The following is a 21,235-nucleotide window of genomic DNA, read 5'->3' as shown; positions in this document are numbered from 1 at the left end:
ATCTTTGAAACACCAGACTTCAGTCAGAACCTATTTCTGCAGTATCCCCTTGTTCCCATGAAACAAACCTCTCCGTAGATGTAATTATCCACCCATCCGTCATTGTCGCAGTGAACACAGCGCACACATGTGCACATTCAGACACGCAGAACTCTGTACTGTAGTCTGTAGTTCAGTCATTTTCGGCAATAGTTACTGAGCCCATTCATTAAGTAATGGTCTCTGCCTTGCAGTAATGATACGTTGCTTAAAGGGAACTCTTCTCTATTTATATTATTTACCTGGCAGTAAGCCTACCACAATCATTTATAATGAAAAAAAGTTATCTAAAGGGATGAGGTGTTTATACAGATGGCAAGGAGATTCCCAAATCATAGTAGTAAATACTCAAATTTTAACACTTTTGGATGGAATGTAAACCCTCACACTGCAGGATATCTGCCAACTGTAATTGATGGGGTCAAGGGGAGAGCAGGGGGAATAAGTTTTCTTTGTCTTGGTGGATGAAGTAGAAAAGTGGGGATGGCGGGGAAAAGGGATTCATTTTGGCTTCACTTGAAATAAAATTCTGGTTTTAGGGTTTTTTTGGAAAAGACGTCCTAGAAAAAAAAAGAAATACTGGAAAAAGATGAGGTAAAAGGGAAACAAGACATTTCATTAAGTACTCAAGATAGTTAACACTTCTCTTCAACTTCACATTTGAAGAAGGAAAAAGGCACATTGCAATTAACCGTCAAAGCCTTTTACTTAAAATTTGACAAGGCAAATGCATTGTTTTGCCTTTCCCCAATATTTTATTATTTTTGATCCTTTAAAAAGTATTTTTATCCTTTTTCTCTCCAGCTTAAATGATCATCTGCATTTGACATAAGCATGAAAATTATTTCTATTCTTTGAAAATTGTCTTCCTTGGTAAAGATAATATTCACACAAAACTGATCAGGTTTTGGTCAAAATGAATACTTCCTCCACAGGCAAATTATCTCCTCACTTCTCAGTACAGCTTCGGACAACTTTTTATGAGAACAGCTTGCCATTACTAAAGAAAGAGAATGCTGAATAGTCATTTGAGATGTACTAAACCTCTTGTCTTCTCATACACGGGCACTGTCTGTCTCTGCCTGAAAACTGTAAGCACATCAGAATGTTTTCATTGGCCCATCTGTTAGCAGAAAAGACTTTGTGAAGTCCATGTGAACTTCCATTGATATATGGTGATTTATTAACTACCCAAGCCATGTTGATTATTTATTATTCATTGTTTAGATTTATAGTAATGTTAATAGAATAAATATTTATTATAAAAGCCCCTGTTGTCTAGGGCACGGTTGTAAAGCAAGCAGAAAACAGCTTGAGTGAAAGACCACCCTTCTTTCTAAAAACCCTTCCTAACTGTGGTTGGATTCCACTTCTCTATCTCCTGATGGTGTGAAGAACGTTATTACAAGAGATCTGTACAGTGATTTACGGTGAAAACCAAAGTGTGGAGGCTTTTTTTAAGTGACACTGGAAAAAAAAAAAAGAGAAAATGTAGTAGAAAGATCATTCTTTTAGAAATCTCTGACTTGTTTCTTTCTATTTTTAGACATGGGTTTACCAGGGATTTTAAGGAGATGAAGTCCCCATAAATTCCCATCTCCATAGGACCAAAATTGCACCACCACAAGAAGAGCTGTTACCCCCTTCCCTGATGTCAAGAGGAGCAAAGAGCTGATGAGCATGATGACCCATATCAACCAAGTCTGTCTGCTACCCGTGTCAGGTTGACGAGGAGGCTGGTGACTCCATGAGTGCTGGAAAATCCATTTTTCCATATGCCAAGGATAGATTTAATTCACACTCAGAAAATTTACTTTTGGTAGAGCTGTTGTGGACTCAGAAGCACATAACTGATCCAGAGGCTGAGCATCACCACCCCAGAGCGAACACCCTCAGGCAGTGACCCACATCTGTCTTCAGTCTTTTTTCACCTGCTTATTTGTTTTTAATGTGACCTGTTTATTTTATGAGCCTGGTCCAAAGCTTATTGGTGTTAGCAGGAAAGTTCTCAATGGCAACAGTAGTTTTGTGCTCAGGCTGTAAAATGCTTATGGAAGATCATTCATGTATTATTTGTGCTAACCTTGCAGGGTGCGCGTCAGACCAGCTGGGCTACTGAAAATTGCTGAAAAGGAAGCGGTGGTTTGGGACTTTCAAGAGACAAATCAGCCTTTTTATCCCCAAAGTGCCCAGACTCCCTCCACTTCTCCTCCCCCATGTCTACAACCCTCCCTACCTCATGCTATTGTTCATTAAGAAAATCCCGGTATTATTCTTTTTAGCATTTAATGAACATGAGAGAACGGGTTCCGGATCCATGTTTTTGTAACTGGTTCTTGTTAGAGTCACCATGACAGGTTGGGAAAGGTGCCCAGAGAGGGTGGGTGGAGAGATCCTGGCCAAGCAGAGCCGGCTGGCTCCTGGGGTGTGCTACGCAGGAGCTCGAGACTTTTCAGAAGCACGTGGGTTTTTCCCCTCAGCTCTGCGCTCTCTTGGCTTTTGGCTTTATTTTTAGCCTGTCTCCATCTGCTGTTGGTCTCTCCACCTACACCAAGCTCCCAGGAGCAGGACCTGTCTTCAAACCACATCCCTGCCTGGGCGCAAGTGGTGAGCTAAGATGCAGAAACCCTGAAGGGACACCATATTTTCTGTAACCTGAATGAATCACGCTGGGAGCTGTGAGTTAAAGAAGAATTAATGGGCTCCACCTCCCAGCCATTACAATATCCCCAGCTCCCCACAATCTCTCCTACAGCATCATCACCATGTCCTCTCCATGCCATCCACTTCTCAAAATAGCTCATCTTTCCTATATGTCACCCAGGCTTGTCTTCCCACACATGTCCCTATACACTCCCTCAAGTCTGCAGTAATGTTCATACCTGTTATCCACATCTTCATGTCCGTCCCTCCCCTTTGCAACGCCTACACCTACATTTTGGCTAGCAGCTGGATAGTGGCTAAGGAAACAGGACGGATGCTGAACAGACCAGTGCTATGTGATCTGCAATTACTTGGCAGAACTTACACCTTCCTACCCAACACCGGTCAAACTTGTATGAAACTGGTAAATTTAGCCAGTATGCAGGCAAATTTGGAGTCAAGAATGAATTGTGTGTGACTACTTGCCTCTGTGGTCAGTTCTGCCCTGGCTGGCTCTGCCCAGAAGCTCAGGGAGGAAGGCATCACCCTCTGCAGCCCCTGTCCCAATCCCAAGCACAGGCATGCCTGCAGGAGGCAGGCATCATCTGCCAAAATGCTGATGTTTTAAGACATTGTTTTAAACCAGATTGTTGCTAGGAAACTTGTCTTTGTGTTGGAAGCTATTTCCTTCCTACCCAAAGGCAGATCAGAGCTAATTCTCTGAGAGTAGCCTGAAAAAAAAAAAATATAAAAAAGAGGTTATACAGGAGAATATCCAGATCCAGTGCATTTAGAGATGGGAATAAAGTCAAACTTCAGTCCAGGCAGCCATGAAATATGGAGGTTATAATGTAGATATAGGTTCGGCCATGGGAAACTGTCTGGATTTTATCCTGAGATCTTTACCAGCTCACATCCCTGACTTATTAAACACCGTTTTGCATTTAAGGATTTGGTGAATCTTTTGAACTATTTTTCTGAATTTTTGTACATGTATACGTTATTTACATTTTTTTGGCTCAGACATTTTTATATTAAATCCACAAATGTTCCACTCCTGTGGTATTTGAGGTTGCTAGTCTTCAAATAGCCCTGGTTCACATCCCTAACTAGGTTTACCTATATTCGCCTTCTGCTGACGGAGTCTTCAGCTAAAAAGCCACATTTTCAGGGTTTTCCCTCAACCATGGAATAAGAAGTAGCTAACTTTTTTTTCCCCCTGTTTTTTTTAAATGAAGCACGATATTTTTAAGTAGTTGCAGGAATCCAGAAGCTGGAACTATTGGGGGAAAAAAAAAGAGAGACTTGCAATAATAAATTGGCAGTTATGGAAAAGCAGGCCTGTGGTTTGCTATTTATACTTACGTCTGATCTGTTTGGCTCTTGTCTGAACTAGATCATTGAGGGGATTACTGCTTTATTTGTAATGCACCAAACATATCTTTGGTATGAAAATTATCATCGTACAGATGTGTTCCTTGAGTTGCATCCTGCACACACATACCTCATAGTAAATCAGAAACAGCTTCAAGAAAGGAAGCAGATTTAAATGGAAGTAAAACTGGAGTCTATCTTTGTGCCCACTGTATATATTTCTACGAGGCTCTGAGATTTGTTTGACTTCCTATGATTGAATACTGAGCTAATGTTGATATTAGCAGCTAATGCAGATGAAATATTGCCAGAGCTGCTGCCAATTTACATTCAACCAAGGCTGATGGATTGTTTTTGGGGTGGGATTCACCCCAGCTAATTTTACAGTTCTGTATTTGAGTTAGTTGAGCCCAGGCTCAGCAGAGGACTTGCACTCCTTTCAGTGACACAAAGCAGTACAAAGCACCAAGCAGAAGATCCCTGCTTAATTGTCCTTCTGCCTTTTACCCCCTCCCATTATTTTTTCATTAAATTGTGATGTTTAGTTGAACTCTCAGAAGTCAGGTTTTTTTGCATCTTTTCATGGGTGCGAAGATGATCAAAGTAGGGGGGCAAAAGAGGAAGATGGAAAGCATTGAAATCTGAGTTTCAGTTCCCCCAGAAATAAGGGGCTTTCTGTGCTGGAGAGTGACAGGACATCTGAGTATATTTCTGATGGTGAAGTCCCTGTCTTCTATGTGATGAGGGGTTTGGTTTGGTTTTGGTTTTGTTTTTTTTTTTTTTATCAAGTGACTACGTGAAGATATTTGTTTCTAAGCCTAGCCAGGATACAGAAAATATAGCTATTTATACTCTCAAATAATCTTTGAAAATGCCTCATTATTCCAGAAGCTGGGAGCATTTTCATGAGATGCTTTACTAGCTCTCATGACTAACGCCTCTTCTTGAAGATGGCCCTGGGAGCCAATCTTTCTGCAGAGAAACCCTATTTTTGATTAAGACAAAATATTTTGCAGAAAATTCCCTTTTGTTAAGCTGTTAGAAGGGAAAAGAAAGTTTTGCAAACATGTGTAAAACTCCTTAATTTTTCCTTCAATTTAATGTAATATCATTAATGCTACCTCACTATTGCTCATTAAAACATAGTATTTGTTGTTTCAAAAAAAATCAAGGACAGCTGCTTCTCAATACTCACTAAAAATTCTTATCTTTTCTTGATCAAAGTGTCTTCTGTTTGTGCTAAAATGGGGCAGTATGACACACTCTGTTTGTGGGAAACTTCAAAAGCTTGTTTCTATTTGGAACAAAGAACATACTTGTTAATGTTAATTTCCCATAAAATGGAAATGTTGATTTTTGACCAGTTGGGTTTGAAATCATGAATACTTATCTCTATCCATCGAGCTGCACACATCAAGGGATCTACTGACTTTTCCAGCAACATAACTTTAGTATTGTACTTTGCCAGTACTTTAATCTGTATCTCTTCTGGATCCATCGCACACTGATTTTTCTGTATAACGAAACAAACATTTTTTTTTCCCAGTATTAACTTTAATCCTATAAACTTCATATACAGAGAGGAGCAAAAGCAGGGAACATTAAATGATTCAAAAACCCAATATTTGGTCTGTCGGAATGTCTCATTCACAATACTATGGAAAGCAGGTTCAGTAGTTTTGTAGATCCTAATATTTTAACAGGTAAATATATTTCACGTCCATTAAGAAGATATCAGTGAACTGTTTGGCTAAATACAAAGTAATCATCCTTTGACATTAAAAAAATAATATTGTGTAGATGTGTGCATTCAGGCCAATCTTATAAAAAAGGCAGGGGAAACTAGCTTAATAAAAAAAGTTTTCTATCTGTCACTAGAAAGTATGTCCCCTGCTCTATTTATTGCTTTACAGCTGTTGAGACACATAGGATAGTATTTATCTTATCTAAATTTAGCCACCAAAATGTTAGACAGCTGGAATGTCAGCTATTTGAGGGATTAGCTTAGGCAAATTTTGTGTGATAGATGCTTTAGACAAGCAAAATTTCCAGAGATGATTCCTAATCATAATGTAGGATCTGAAGGTTCAGACTTCTATTCAGCATAGGCAAAGGCAGGAATTAACTCAGTATGGCAGAAAGTTTCTTAGCACTGGATTCAAATCATCTATTGATCTAGAAAAAGAGTTTGTTTCATCACATCAAAGGCTAAAGTACTGGTCTCCTTTCCCACCCTCACTCCCAGTCAGACAACCAAAAAATGTCCAACTCTTTTCCAACCAAATCTGCCAAAGGAATAAACGAGCAAACAAAAAAACCTCTCTCCTCTTTCCACATATCAGCAGGAAAGAAACGAAATCCATTGATCAAAATTGAAAGAAGCTGAGGAATTGAAATTATGCAAAAACAATTGGTTGACATCTGTTGGAGTGGGTCTGAAAATAACAGCTTCAACTGGGAATTTCACTGGTATGTAATTAAACTGCAATGTGTACGTTGTTAATGACAGTGAATTAGCAAGGTTCTGTTTTGTTTTCCAAGGTCCTGCATCTGGGTTGGGGCAACCCCTTTTATCAACACAGGCTGGGGGATGAAAGGATGGAGAGCAGCCCTGAGGAGAAGGACCTGGGGGCACTGGTCGATGAAAAACTGGATGTGAGCCAGCAATGTGCACCTGCAGCCCAGAAAGCCAAGCGTCTCTTGGGCTGCATCACCATCAGCATGGCCAGCAGGGTGAGGGAGGGGATTCTGCCCCTCTGCCCCGCTCTGGGGAGACCCCCCTGGAGCCCTGCGTCCAGTTCTGAGGTCCTCAGCACAGGAAGGACATGGACCTGTTGGAGCAGGGCCAGAGAAGGGCCACAAAAATGGTCAGAGGGCTGGAACACCTCTACCATGGAGAAAGGCTGAAAGAGTTGGAGTTGTTCAGCCTGGAGAAGAAAAAGCTTCAGCGAGACCTTATTGAGGCCTTTCAATACTTAAAGGGGAAAGAGAAAGACAGGGACAAACTTTTTAGTAGAGCCTGTTGCAATAGGCCAAGGGGTAATGGTTTTAAACTAAAAGAGGGTAGATTTAGACCAGATATAAAGAAGTTTTTTACAATGAGGATGGTGAAATACTGGAACAGGTTGCCCAGAGAGGTGGTAGATTCCTGGAAACATTCAAGGTCAGGTTGGACAGGGCTCTGAGCAATCTGATCTAGCTGAAGATGTCCCCCCCTGCAGGGGGGTTGGACTAGATGACCTTTAAAGGTCCCTTCCAACCAAGACCTTTCTATGATTCTAAGACTCTCTTGCAATTCTGTGCTTTAAAGTGTATTGCTGGGCCAACACTGAAACTGGAAAAGAGAAGCTCTGAACTTTCGCTGTCCCATATAAATATCTCTAAGGCAAGGGTGAACTAAAGACTGGGTAGCTGCTGGTGCTTTGCTGTGAAGATTCTCTGAACTTTCCATAACAAGACTTTGTAGCCAGTCAAGAAAGTGCTCAGGCATCAGTGTTGGGGTTTCAGGTGTTACATCTGTCTCACCATATGGAAGTATCTGGTGCCTCATAGAGTGAGAAGGATCCCTAAAGTGGCAGTAGGACTGGCAGTGATCTCACTGTAAATACTGCCTTATCAGATAGCACCTGAAATTTTAAGGTGCTTTACCCTTTGGCTCCCACACAAATTAGGCACTCCGTTATGTTTAAGGGCGAGTGTCATAAAGTTCTTATGAGACAGCCCAGTTCTGAGAACTTTGTATTGTCATATGGAAGAGTGATCAATAAACAAAGCTTTCTCAGTTTCTCCCTGTTCTTATGGGAACATTAATTCTTATTCCAATATTATCTACGCTCTTTCATCCTGATAATGTAAAAAAAACCCCAACTTTTAACTGAAACAGCTGTTGTCTCTTCTTCACAGTTAAGAAAATGAGGTCCCCTGCCCATTAGTTTGTTTTGTTTACAGGAAATGCAGATAGAGAAAATTCTTCACCCACCTGTAATGATGAATTCTGGGTAGACTTAATGAAATGTAAAAGTCTCCCCTTTCTCCCCATTCCCTCATGAACACTGCAGTCAACTTACAAATTAACATGAGCTCTCAGACCTTGAGCAACATCTGTTTACCAACCTAATTTCCATACATTTTGAGCTGTTTCCATCCTCGTCCTTCCCCCACCTATTCCTTTTAGGGTTTGCTTTAAATGTCTAAGTAGCATCCTGAACCTGGTGGCATCCCTATCTGTGGGGATGTCATCTGACCCTAGTAACCCAAAGTGTGGGCTGGTGAGTGACTGAGGGACCCCGAGGAAGGGAAGACAGGGTGGGTTCAAGGTAAAAGCAAGGGCTGGTTCCCCCTTCTTTGCAGGTTTGTTTCCCACATCAGGGGCTTTACTACAAGTTTGTTGTTTATCAGAAGTCAATCAGTGAACATCCATCTGCTTCTCTTCTTGACCTGAGACTCCACTAAGCTTTGTTTCTTGAAACCTCAGACTGGATCAAGGAGTGGCTTATCCCTGAGGGTCAAGCAGCTTTGTTAATAGCAACAGGAGCAGAACACCACCACATGATCTACATGGTGGTGTCAGCTATTCAGCAGCCTAAGATAAAGGACATGAAGCCAGCATCCCCTTGTAAACAGTTCATTATGTTCTTTACATCTCTGTGTTTCTTTTTCCTGCTGGCTTTTCCCTCCTACACTCCCAGACTAGCTAATTACTTTTATCACAGGGTAAGTATGCAGTCAAGAGGTTCCAGTTGCCATCAGTAGTGTATTTTTAAGCCTTCGCAGCTGACATGCCATTTTAAGATTCACTCTGGCTTATCCTTGGCCTTCATAACTTTGCATAACCTGTGGCTGGGAGGCAGGAAGAAGCAGGAGAAGGAATGAAGTAGCCCAGCAAAGATGAATCCAGACAAATGGGAGACATGGGATGGGTCAAGTAGCCAGGGAGGGGAAGTTCATGAAAACAACTCTGGAGCTGCAGGGAGTGAATTCAGCCTGGGATGAGTGGTGAGAAAAAAAAGGGAAGGAATAGAGCATAACAATTATCGGATGAAAATCAAGAGAAGGATTTGGCTCAGCCTAAGGAGCAAAATTAGTTTCTGTGTAAGAAAGAAACCACATTTCTGGCCTTCTCTTGCTTATGTGCATATTCTCCCATGTCTGTTACTAGTTTGGCTCAGCCTCATGTTATGACAGGACAGCAGGACTGCCCTATCTCCAGACACAAACCCTGTTTCAATTCTTGAATGGCCACCTGATACACCCCAAACTTTCATATTCTCCCTGTTGCCCACCAAAATGTTTATAAATCCACTTTTCCTCCTCTTTTCACTCTCACGCACTCCTGCCAAGGACACTTTGCAACACAAGCATTCAAGCCCTTCATCCAGAAACACTCATATGCTGCTCATCCCTCCATCTCTCCCTCCAAGGTATCTGTCCAAGTCTTTGCAGAACAAATATTAATTTTCCTCAAACTTTTGTTCCAGCAGAGCTCTCAAGATAGGCACATCTGTGCATCCTAACCACAGATCAGATGCCTCCTATACTCCTTATGATACTGTGTGACACACCACAACTTTTGAGTGAGGTGGTAAATTAATGATGCAGTAAAGTCCAAAAATCCAGCAATCCTTCGTCAATCTTTCCAGCAATCTTTCCTCATTAGTGTTAATACTATCTGTTTATTGATTCCTGCTTTGCAATTTGCCTGAACTAAAGAACTTCTGACTTCGTACAGCCCGAATTACAACTGGAAACATGTCAAGACTTGGAGATCTTAATCAGAATAAAAATCAATAGTGTCCAAATACTCTTGCAAGATAAAAGATGGTATCCATAAGCAGAATCATTGATGCCACTGACAACTTTATGTGTGTGTGTGTGTATGAACTAACATCTGCTGCTGTTCTCCTCTGGGAGATGGATAATCCAGCATATAGATAGCAGTTTTCAGTCACTGCTGCATCTGTCTGGCTTTACATCAAGGCTGAGAGGTTTGTGCTTTGTGGCAATGCCAGTCCTGCTAGAGCTGCCTGGGGTTTTCCAGCATTTGCTTTTATGGTGCAGAATGTCCCTACCCTGTTGAAAGGGGCTTATGAGCTTCTCTGAGCACAACTGATGCTGCCTGCAATGGAAATAACGCACCTTATAAAAACTAACTACCATTTAAATAAACACTTGCTAGAGTACAGTAGCTCCCATCAGAGGCTCATTTCCAAAAACTGCTAAAGAAAACATTGAAGAACAAGAGAGCAGGAAACATGCTGGAAAAATTACCTGGAGCGTTGTGGTTTAACCCCAGCTGGCAACTAAGCACCACCCAGCCGCTCGCTCACTCCCCCCTGGTGAGATGGGGGAGAGAATGAGAAGAGTAAAAGTGAGAAAACTTGTGGATTGAGATAAATACTGTTAAATTTTATTTTTCTACTGTATTTTAATGAGGTACTGGTTGGGGATATTACACAGATGAAATTGCCACCAAAAACCCTGGTTTGCATCTTACCTCACCATTTTACATCTTCTAGGATTTCCTTCCACTGGATTCTGGGGAATTTATACTATGCTAAGTGTTTTCTTGGTATGGAAATGAGGAATCCTGGTGGAGGCATGTTTTGTAAACATTCCTTGGCTGTTGGAACAAAGTTACGGTGAGCACGCAAGCTCGATGATTTTCTGTTGGGTGTGCAATATGCCTAACACATCTGAAATTCTTCTATGTGCAAACATATGTGTTTCTCAGTGCTTTAGACTATTTGAGATGACAAGCACAAGCTGAAAGGATGATTTTCTTTAAGTAAAACATGCTATGTAATAATAGCCCAGGGGCATTTCACATGCAGCTGTTAACAGCAGAAAGCAGAACAAATGAATGCAATACCCTTGAACACTAAGTGTTTGAGGGGAGGGATCAGGCTTTCAATATACCCCAGATTTTCTGGTCTGCAAAAGCATTCCCTGTGTGTTGGAGCACATAGAAATTATTTGTAATTGCTAAGCTCCCTTCTTAATTCATGAAAAAAAAATAAGTACTTCTAAGAGGTGATTCACCTCATCTTAAAACCAGAATGTAAGGTCAATTACAGTAAACCAAGCCATCCAGCTGATTTGGGGTATTTATCAATTACTGCTCTAAGAGACCTTCTTATCCAGATCAACTGGGAGTCTCTGGAAGCTGCTACGAGAGGGGTAAATGAATGCAGCCAGCTGCAAAACATAGTTATATCTGCTATTTCCTGATTGCTAGGATCAGGATTCATCTCACTTGAAAATTAAGCACTTAGTTTAGACAAATTGTCTCAGCTGCTTAGAAAGGCAGAGCACTCTCAGGGAGTGAATCACCTACATTAGACACTTGAGTCAACACATGTTTACTGATGCTAAATGTTTACACGGATTCAAAATATGAACAAGTGAATGACAGATAAAACCCATGAATTTTACTATATAAAGATATCCACTCCAGGTCAGGAAGTCCCTAAGGCAGAAATTTCTGGAATGTATTTTGACAATGTATATGTCTTTTGATCTTCTATTCTTCCTAGGCATTTACTGTTGGCCAATTTCCAAGAAAGACTGTGCTAGATGGATCAGATGTCTGACCCACTGCAGTTCCTCTTACATTCTTATTTTTTTCAAGTGGGATGAATCACCCTGTGGAAGTACCTATATGTTTTCACGGCTAGAGAGAGAGCCTGGTCCAGCTGTTACTGGACACAAGGAATGGGATTCTTACCTTGTGTTAGACAGCTGTAATGTAGACGTCTACACTGGAGTTAGTCACTCACAGCCCCCTCCAGCCATTGTAGAGGAAAACGGCGTTTTTAGAGAGCAATCCATCTGATGTTGAAGTCTGTCTCTTCTATAGACCAGAAACACCGTACCTGCAAAATTTCTATTTCTCTCCTGCATGTTTTTTAGAGAACAACACATCTCATCCTAACTTCTGTCTTTTCTACAGACCAGGTACATTGTGACCTCAAAGTTTCTATTTCTCTTCTGTTTCTTTCCCAGACATCAGGGGGCCACAACCAACGGTAGGTGAGATGAATTCCTACTCCATACATTTAGGTAGCTGAAGATAATTGCTGTGGATGTCACCTTTCATGTCCCCATTCCAGATATAACTAGCCTGTTTCATGCTTATTTTTCTCATAGAAAGAACCAATTGTGTTTTCTAGACTACACGTGGTCTGCCTTTGACTGGTAATTTGGTCCTTATGCCCAGCGCAGTGGTCCCATGTGATGCTCTTTGAGTGTCTCCACCAGGGACATACAGAAGGCCTCCTTTGTTCTTTGAACTGCCCAGTCCACTGCTTCAGTTCACCATTTTCCACACAGCTCCCATCATGGTGGACAGAAAAGGTTTTGCCGTGTTGACATAACATGGTTTCCATGGCATCTGATTAATCTGTGACGTCTTTTTTAACCTCTTGGAGCAAGAGTGGGTACGCAGTAGAGGAAACAGCATTCCATGGGGTGGTAATGAGGGTTGAATAATAAGGTGAAATTTTATTGTGTAGGTCTTTCAGGAGACAGTGATGACCTCTGAAAGGTCCTCCTGCTTCTTTCAAGATTTTACTTGACCATCTGACATTTTTTGATCAGAAGTACCTATTGCTTTATATAAAAAACCAGGATCTCTCCCAGTCCCAGGACAAAGACGCCACATCTACAGGTCATCTCACAGAGGCAACAAGCCTGAGACTCTCAGGCTCTCTGCAGTATGTAGTTGTCACACTGCAACACAGCAGCCCTTGTTCCTTCTTAGTAATTTCTTTCACTCACCCAACAAAATCTCCTATATAAGTGGGATGGTGGAACATGCTGTTAAATGTTTATTACTGAAAATTTGAGGGAAACCACATGGATTTGCTAGACAAGACTTACAAAAACAAGTTGCAATAAAAACTTTATAGCATCTCCCCTAGCACCCTAACATAGACTTCCTTTTGTTTATGAAACATATGCATAAACTGATGGGCAAAATTTGCCTCTCTGGCTACATGGCAAACATCCATTTCTGACTCTGCTCAATATGCACCAGATGAAGAGTTTTCCTGTTACCACTGCATTTGAAAAATTAGCATTCAACACACAACTGAGATTTGCACTGCATGAGGCAGAGTTGCAGGAGGAAGCAGAGAGGAACACTGTTGCTAGCATAAATTCCTTTTATTTTACTTCACTTCTTTCTCCCTCCACTTTGGGGACATTTACTATGAAATTGATAGGTGTGATTCTGATGTCAGATTGGACAATTCTAAATGATCTGATTATCCCAGCTTAACGAGTTACCTGTGACAGACCTCATCAATTTATTTCGAATGCCAAACGTGATGCATTGAGCAAAGGAATTCTGGTCTATGTAGCAAAGCTTGGAGCACAGGCAAATAGAGTAATTTCCTCACTTGCATTTTCCTTTCAGCTTCAAACTAGTACTAATCAAATCTGTAGATGAAAAAAGTATTAATAAATATTAATATTAATATTTTGTAGTATTACAGTACTACACCAATGGAAGCAATTCTCCATGTGGCTTGGTGCTGTATAAACTTGAAGCAGCTGAAAGTTCCCAAGAAAAATTAAGAGAATCTGCAGTGCAAAAATAACATAGTGAAGAAAGGGCTAAAAAGTTATTTTCAGGTTCTCAGTATCCAATCCAGATATAGACCAGTCAGAGGATTAAATCGCAATAAGGATGAATCAGTTTAGGCATCTGTACAAAAACAAACAAACAAATCCAGCAAAATCTGCTCGTGGAAGGAAACCTACTATGCATTACTGCATTACTTGGGAAGACAGAGAATTTCCCATCCCTGCAGAATTTAGGCACATTCCCGCTGGAATGACAGGTAGACTCAGTCCTGTCTTGGCAGAGGACACATGAGATGATTTCAACCAACTCTGCAATTGCAGAAAAAGGGTTAGTTTTGCAAATATTTTGTTAATTCCGCATATGCTTTTTTTGGCATAGGCAGGAGAATGAAGCCTTGTTAGGATGAAGATTTATAAATAAGATTAGGATCAGGCCTAATGGAGCAAAAGGGGACTCTAGTAGCTTTGCTATTTGACAGGTCCCATCCCGTTTTCTCCCATATGTCAAGTAATGCTAACAAAGAGTTTCCTGTTAGAAGAACACTCTCAGGAAATACTGCTTGAAATAAACCTAAACAGAATAAATTGATTTTGTCATTCTTTGGGGGAAAGGTGAGGTCTTATAAACACATTTTAATTACACATGATCACTTTTCCTTCTGTGTTCATGTATGTGCAATGATTTGCCTTCTACCTGATGTAACACAAGCTAAAATCATACTCAAAAGTGGAGAAAAGTGGCTTTTGCAACTGTGTAAGTGGGTAATTCCTATGACAAACTGGGCAGTGCCAAAGGAGCTTCCATGGGAGCAAGGAGAGAGGACAGATGGAATCAGAGACCGATTCGTCTCTCTTTGACCATCCACCATGAAGACTGAAAAAATTCTTGCTCTTTACCTGCTTCCATCTCTTATCCCCTGCTGGTTGTTTGCTACAGATCCTTCTTCGAGGTTAACGGTGTTCACAGTTTGCTTTGGAGCAGTTTATATGGGTGTTACCTTTCACCACAAGGTTACCTATCTTTGTGCTGAAGTGGATTAAAGAGTGTCCCACCTACCCTAATTCTGCTGGTTACAAGGGCTTGAGGTTTCTTCTGGGGACAGGGAAGAACAGACATTGTGGCAGGCTGAAACCACACTAGCTATATATAAAATCAAGCCTTCATCAGCAAATCTTAATGACTTTGCCTCGAGTACGTAATGAATGTCAACATTGCCCTGTGCGCTAGCAGGCTGCAAGAATATCAAACTTCAAGCTGGTGAATAGAGACAGACAGCTGAATGCACTAACATTTTTATCCAGAAGAACCAGGTCTGGAAGAGGTCCTCTGTCCACTGACAGCTGAACCTCTGGTCTGTCCCCAGGACATGATGGCTATCCAGTGCTCCTGTTCTCTATTCGTGGTGAATATACTCTGGCTGTTTGTGTGATGAAATACAAGAACTGAGATGTGCACATGAACAATTGTTCAGTATAGGAAGGATCATGAAGAATGTGATCTGACGTGAGACCGAAGCCCTTTGAATGTGGAGATATCTCAAATCCCTTTCAGGAAGGCAGAGCTATATGACCTAAACATAACAGCTATCCACTTTCTGTGCTTGGCTTTACAGAGAACAACTCCTTTGACTTCAGCAGGTCCTGGATTGGCCCATCTGAGAAACCAACAGTAAAACCAAATTAGAGCTGGGAGAAGCCTTGAGGATGAATCAAATCAATAATATGCATACCTCGAGGCAGAATGGGGCTGTCTCTAAGAGTCTTCTGAGATGATGGACCAGTGGAGGGTATGGCAGACCATTTCCCCATCTACCTTCTTTCTCTGTTGGTGAAAGAAGCTGAGACTGAATATTCCTGGGCCCAGTAACAAAAAGTCTAAAGCTCTAATATCTGCCTGCCTGGCCCTGTGATAGTTTGGTCTCCTTTCCTTCCTCCTCTGCTTCTCCAAGTGATGAGTGAGAAAAACCTACTCTAGTGTCATCTGACTCCCTTTGTCCCTGCTGGGACAGAGAAGATGTGCAGGTAGCAGAGTCTTTCTGGCTCACAGGCCTTGTCATGTTTTTATAGCCTGTGCAATTAATAACTACCCTGGTCAGGAAGGCTGTTCAACAAGAAGAGCTGGATCCCATCTGTATGAAAACTTACAGGGAAACCTGAACTGCTGTCAGCCTACCTGATATAACTGGTCATAATTGATACCATTCACTGACACACTGGGCCCAGTGGTCTACACGGTGACTGGGGACAGTCAGAAAATGGAAGAGCCTGGAAAAGCCTCAAGACATGTCCCAGGATTGGTTTACCCCCACACATATAATCCTCACCAACAGACTGGGGGACTCTCCATGGCAATGGCTCCTTCCCATGAGGTCACCTTGGTTACTGAGCCCATCTAGGTTTCAATGTGATGCCTTCAACAAAACAGAGCCCTAGGATCAGATGACAGCAATTGCTCCCACTGCATCCAAAACACTGCCTCTCAGCAGAAAAATACGTCTGGAATGCACCGTCATTGTATTACACAGGGGCGCAATTTCACTGCAGGGGATACAGTAAACCCCTGAAAGATGCTGGCCGATCAACAGATCATGCAATAAGACTCTGCTCAGATTGCTTTTGGCATGGCTGCCTTGAGACAATTCTAATTAAAACCAGATGGCCCTAACTATATTTAGTGATATTTATTTGGGTTTTGATGCTTCTTTTTTTCTTCTGTTTAATCCATATGGCTGTAAAGAATTTTTAAACAAGCAAGAACAAGCATGGTGTCGATCAGCTAATGAGAAAAAGAGCTGGATAAACGGGGATGGCCAACCCAAGCGAAGGGCATGATATACCAATGAACTGTCCATAGGCAATAGAGCTGTCAAGCTTTATTTGTTGTAGGGTTGTGACTGGAAGCTAAAGCAGCTAATTGTCATGCCTGTGTGATTGAGAGGGTGGGATTATTTCTGATTCCTAGTGGGAATCCCAGCATCCTGGCAGACCCTGAAAGACCATCCAGTCCCAAGGCAGGGACAATTAAATCTATGCTCTTCCTGACAGCAGTTTATTTGAATTTACCTTAAAGCTTTCCAGCAGGCAAAAGTTTTCCATAAGACAGGTTCCAGCACATAGCATTCATCCTAATACAGAGTTTCTCCTAACATTTAAGCAGAAAGATTAACCGTCCCGCAGTTTGAGCTGTTGATTATCACAGACATTAAGAACAGAGTAGTTTTGTATGCTCTGAAGCATTTTTTCATGTTCTTGAGGGTTATCAGTTTCTTGCCTTCTCTTCCCCTCTCCCTCATCTCATTCTTCTTTAGCCCAAACAACTTCAATTCATTCAGTCTGTCCTCACAGTTCATATTATCTGGATCTCTGTTGTGTGGCAGCATCTAGGGGAAGTCCCCCCTCCTCCTCCCCACACAAACAACAAACCTACTTCTGTGTCTCTGTCTGTCTACAGGATTTGATGGGTTGCCATTTCGGTGAGATGGGTGGGCTGCATAGCACGTGGCCATCCCCACTTCACAAGAATAGGCGCTCACCTCTTACCAACCAGTACTCATCGGACGAGGATTTACACAACTGGAAGCCCTTTCCTTTCCTCCCTCCCTTTAAATCAACTTCTGAGCTAGTGTTGTAACAAGTCAGATGGTCATATGGCTCCTATTACCCTGGGATCCAAGCAAGGCCCATCACTTCATCTAACACCTTGTGGTGGCCGGGGATCTGATGTTTTGTGAAACCATGCATTTCACAGCTGATGAACCAGAAGGGAAAATCTGGTAGACTCCGTGTTTTATGAGAATGGGGAGAACAATGCTGTCATCAGATTGCACTTAATCTTTCCCTCTTGGCATCCAGATGTAAGCAAGGTTGACATGCTGCATTGTTTCAGACTGTGCAGTGCTGTTGTGAGTATGACTGTTCTCTCTGCAGCTGTCATTCAACGTGACACAAATGGGACAAAATCAAACTCTACCAGACTTGGAAAACCCACCTGGTGGGTCCTCTATCTGACCAGTTTATTCTTCTTAAAACTCTTTTTCTGTAGTTTTCCTACGCTGAGTGGCTGCGTACAGGGAAAGATGCCCAGCAGGCTGACATTGACTGAAAAATGTTCATAAAATTCATATCCATAAGCAGTTCTAGGCAGTTCTCTTTGTCTACAGAAGTTTTGACCAGCTGACAATGGGAAATGGGATGTAGCAATGTCCATTTCCATGTTGTACTCTGCATTGATTTCATTAGGTTTACTTTGCATGGTTAAGTGAATCCCAGAAAATAATCATAGTTACTTATCTTTTGAAGATACACTGAACAATTTATCATGACTGCACTTACACTGGAGGAGACCTGAACTAATCACAACATCCACCTTTTCACTCATGCCTGTAGGACTGAGACATGTTCACCAAATAGGTCTCTCCCTTCTCAGTATAGGATCTGCTGCAAGGTTGACAGCTTGGGACTGCACAGCTCCTCAGGTCTGAGCTGAACACTAAAAAATGATCATCATCACCCTCAGATAATGGACAGATCCCTCTGTATTATTCTGATTCTCCCTTAACCAAGTCCCAGATCCCCTTTATCATGCCAGAAGTACTGTAGACCTTCCCCTACCATGTTGCCTGTGCCAGGAATTTCAGGAATCTTGTGTCGTATCCAGTGCTCCCATCAGAAAATATGGAAGGAGCGTAAAACCCTCTGGTCATTCAAGAGCAAAATGGACAAGTAGATTTTGAGTACTTTTATAAAATGACAATGTTAGTAATGCTTTCATATTGACTACACACATAATATGATTATATATGTGTGATATACACAAATTCATGTATATGTATCTTTATAGATGCAAAATTTCCTTGACAGATTAATTGAAATACATTGTATTTTTAACTTTCTGTTATATGTTTATGTATTTACACAGTAATCTACACATATTCATAGGCATGCATGTGACAATGCAAGCACACAAATATATGTGTATTTCTGCTCCAGATAAGCCAGTGTAACAAGCCAGACAGCAAGTGAATGTGCTTTGATATCAGAACCTCAGAACATTCTTACAGAAGCACTTTTGGGTTTTGGGAAATGCTTTAAAATGGTCAAGCGTATCTCTGGTTTGTTGACATCAACAAGTATGAATTGGAGTCATTCTTTCCAGGAAATGTACTCTTCTATTACGTCCTTGCGGTGTGCTACAAAACCAAGATGTGACTGGCCTGAGCTACTGGGGATCACATGTCTCTTATCCCACGAGCTGGAGTCCAGGGTCCACTTGTGAGCTCAGTCCCAGTGTACGTTAAGTTTTGATGTGCTCTCAGACATCGCTTTGGGATCTTGAAAGGGATACCCAGCGTGTCTTCAACTGCTGTCAAGTGCTAACCACTGTTAAGAAATTGTTATTTTGGGGGGCAGAAGGGATTGCCTTTCTGTGTGCTGTGTGCAAGGTATCCTGCAGACAACACTCACGGGACATGGCTCATTAGTTGTTTCTGTAGTAGACTGATAATCCCCTGTGGGTATCACAGCACAGAGAGGGACACTTGGTGGAGTGCAGGTTCAATGTCATATTTCCCATGTCCTTATCCCAAAAAGTCTTTTGGCCTTCTTCTGTACAATATAATCTGTGGAGAAACTCTTGTAACTGAAACTGGGCAGGACCAGGCTATTAACTATTTTATGTCTTTTAATGTATTTACATCAATGTTTGCTACAGAGATCTGGGATGTTCTCTGTGGAGGTGGGCTTGTTTGTTTTAATTTTGACATTTGTTCACTGGATATGCTTCGAGTAGGCTGTGTCTTAGTGGGAGAGTTTAGCCATTTAATGTATCCCGCACAGAAAACCTTTGGCATCTCCTTAAAGAGAAAACTGACGGAGTAAGAAAACCGAAGACCAGAACATCAATCCTCTTTCCCATGTGTCTTCTAATAACCTGGTCATAGGACCATTGCAACATACAATCCACTTACACTTCTCTTCCCACTGCAAAGTAGTGTCATTTTAGTCTCTTTGGCAAAGTCAGATGGGCAGGCTTGGCAGATGCCTGGCAGGTCAACATACTCAAGCCATTTTGGACAAGTGTATGAGGATTACAGTGAAAGGGGAAAAAAGTCTTGTAGATGTATTCTCCGTGTGGAAGGGTATCCATCATTAGCCCTTTCTGTGATCAGCAGAGTACAACATCAAAGTAAAAGACTTCAGCCTAAAGTAACACTTGAGAGGTCAGTGATATGTACTGGCCTCCCCAGTGAAGAATGCCTATTAAATAGAACGGACTCATGACAAAGAGCTTTCCAGGTCCCAAAATCTGTGCCTCTCTTCTCTCAGATGAGATTCAGTGAATGTTAGCAGTGGATCAGCTGACCGGTCGTAGAGCTCATGCAGTCTTTGGTCATTAGATATCTGTCCAAATCTTATTCCAGCTTCCTGAGTCTATATGTGGGAACTTTCTCTTGGCACAACTAAAAAGCTAGGAGAAGGAGAGGGAAGAGTACAACAAAAAAGGGGAAAAGGGTAATTTTTGAAGAACAGTGAAAGTTCAATTAGATATCAAGACCAAAAATATGTTTGTCTGACACCTTTTTAAAAAAGATCTCAAGCTCCTTCAGAAATGTGCCAACTGATCAACAAAGAAATAAGAGGATGATAACTAAGGCAGAGCAAGAAATATGACTAGAAAAACACCCAAGGGCAAGGCCTGCATATGAATGCTGGGGGGTTAGCATGGAATCATATTCCCTGTTTGCGGGCTGAATTGTTTCTCTGTATCACAAACTGATCCATGGGCAGATCTGGATCTCCACATGCTTTGCACATACTTGAACACTAACTTGGCTGCCGGAACTCAGCTCTCTTCACACCTCCATGGCTTCTTCAGCCAAGCAGTGCCTGGTGGAGGGTCCCCAAGGTTTCAAGAGTGTAGAGCGGAGCTAGCTAGCCCTTGAGTCCTTCAGCCCAGGACATTCCTGGCATTCCTCTGCCAGCCAGCTCTATGTGACTATTGTTCCCAAGCCGTTGCTCCAGATTGGGTTACAGCCCTTCACAGGGGTGGTTGAGTTTCACAACCAGGCCAGAAATTCCACTGCATGAAAAAGGAAGGTGAGTATTTTGGGAAGTGGCAGTAATGCTACACGTGTGACATCACAAGAAAAGACTCCATGTTCCTTTTTGATATCCCCTCTACTTATTAAAACAAGCAAAAAAAAGAGCATCAACACCAAGTAAATTTTTTACTGTTAAAACATTGCTGTGTAACGTTTCAAGAGTATGTTCACATCCCATACACTGTGTGCCTTCTGCACGAATTCTATTCAGCTCCCTGGATGTATTGTACAGTGTGGAAACATCATGTGAAATTTATTTATTTCCTAATTCTGTCACAGACTCTCTGACCTTGGTAAAATCATTTATCCTCCCACTCCAAAAAAAAGATAGATAGAGGAGAACACTCCCCACTCCCGTTTTATCCTCCTGTCACTTGTATGTATATTCTAAATTTTTTATGTTTTTATTTCTATATTTTACTTTTTTTAAATTTTTTTTTTCTCCATGTCTGTAACTAGCAAGCTGGAATTCCGGTTTCTGCTGGGACTTCAAG

Source organism: Nipponia nippon, unplaced genomic scaffold, assembly GCF_047370975.1.
Source record: "Nipponia nippon isolate SJK-2023a ecotype South Korea unplaced genomic scaffold, ASM4737097v1 scaffold_1, whole genome shotgun sequence".
Classification (NCBI taxonomy): domain Eukaryota; kingdom Metazoa; phylum Chordata; class Aves; order Pelecaniformes; family Threskiornithidae; genus Nipponia; species Nipponia nippon.
The sequence above is the reverse complement of the archived record's forward strand: the minus strand, read 5'-3'. Positions refer to the sequence as shown.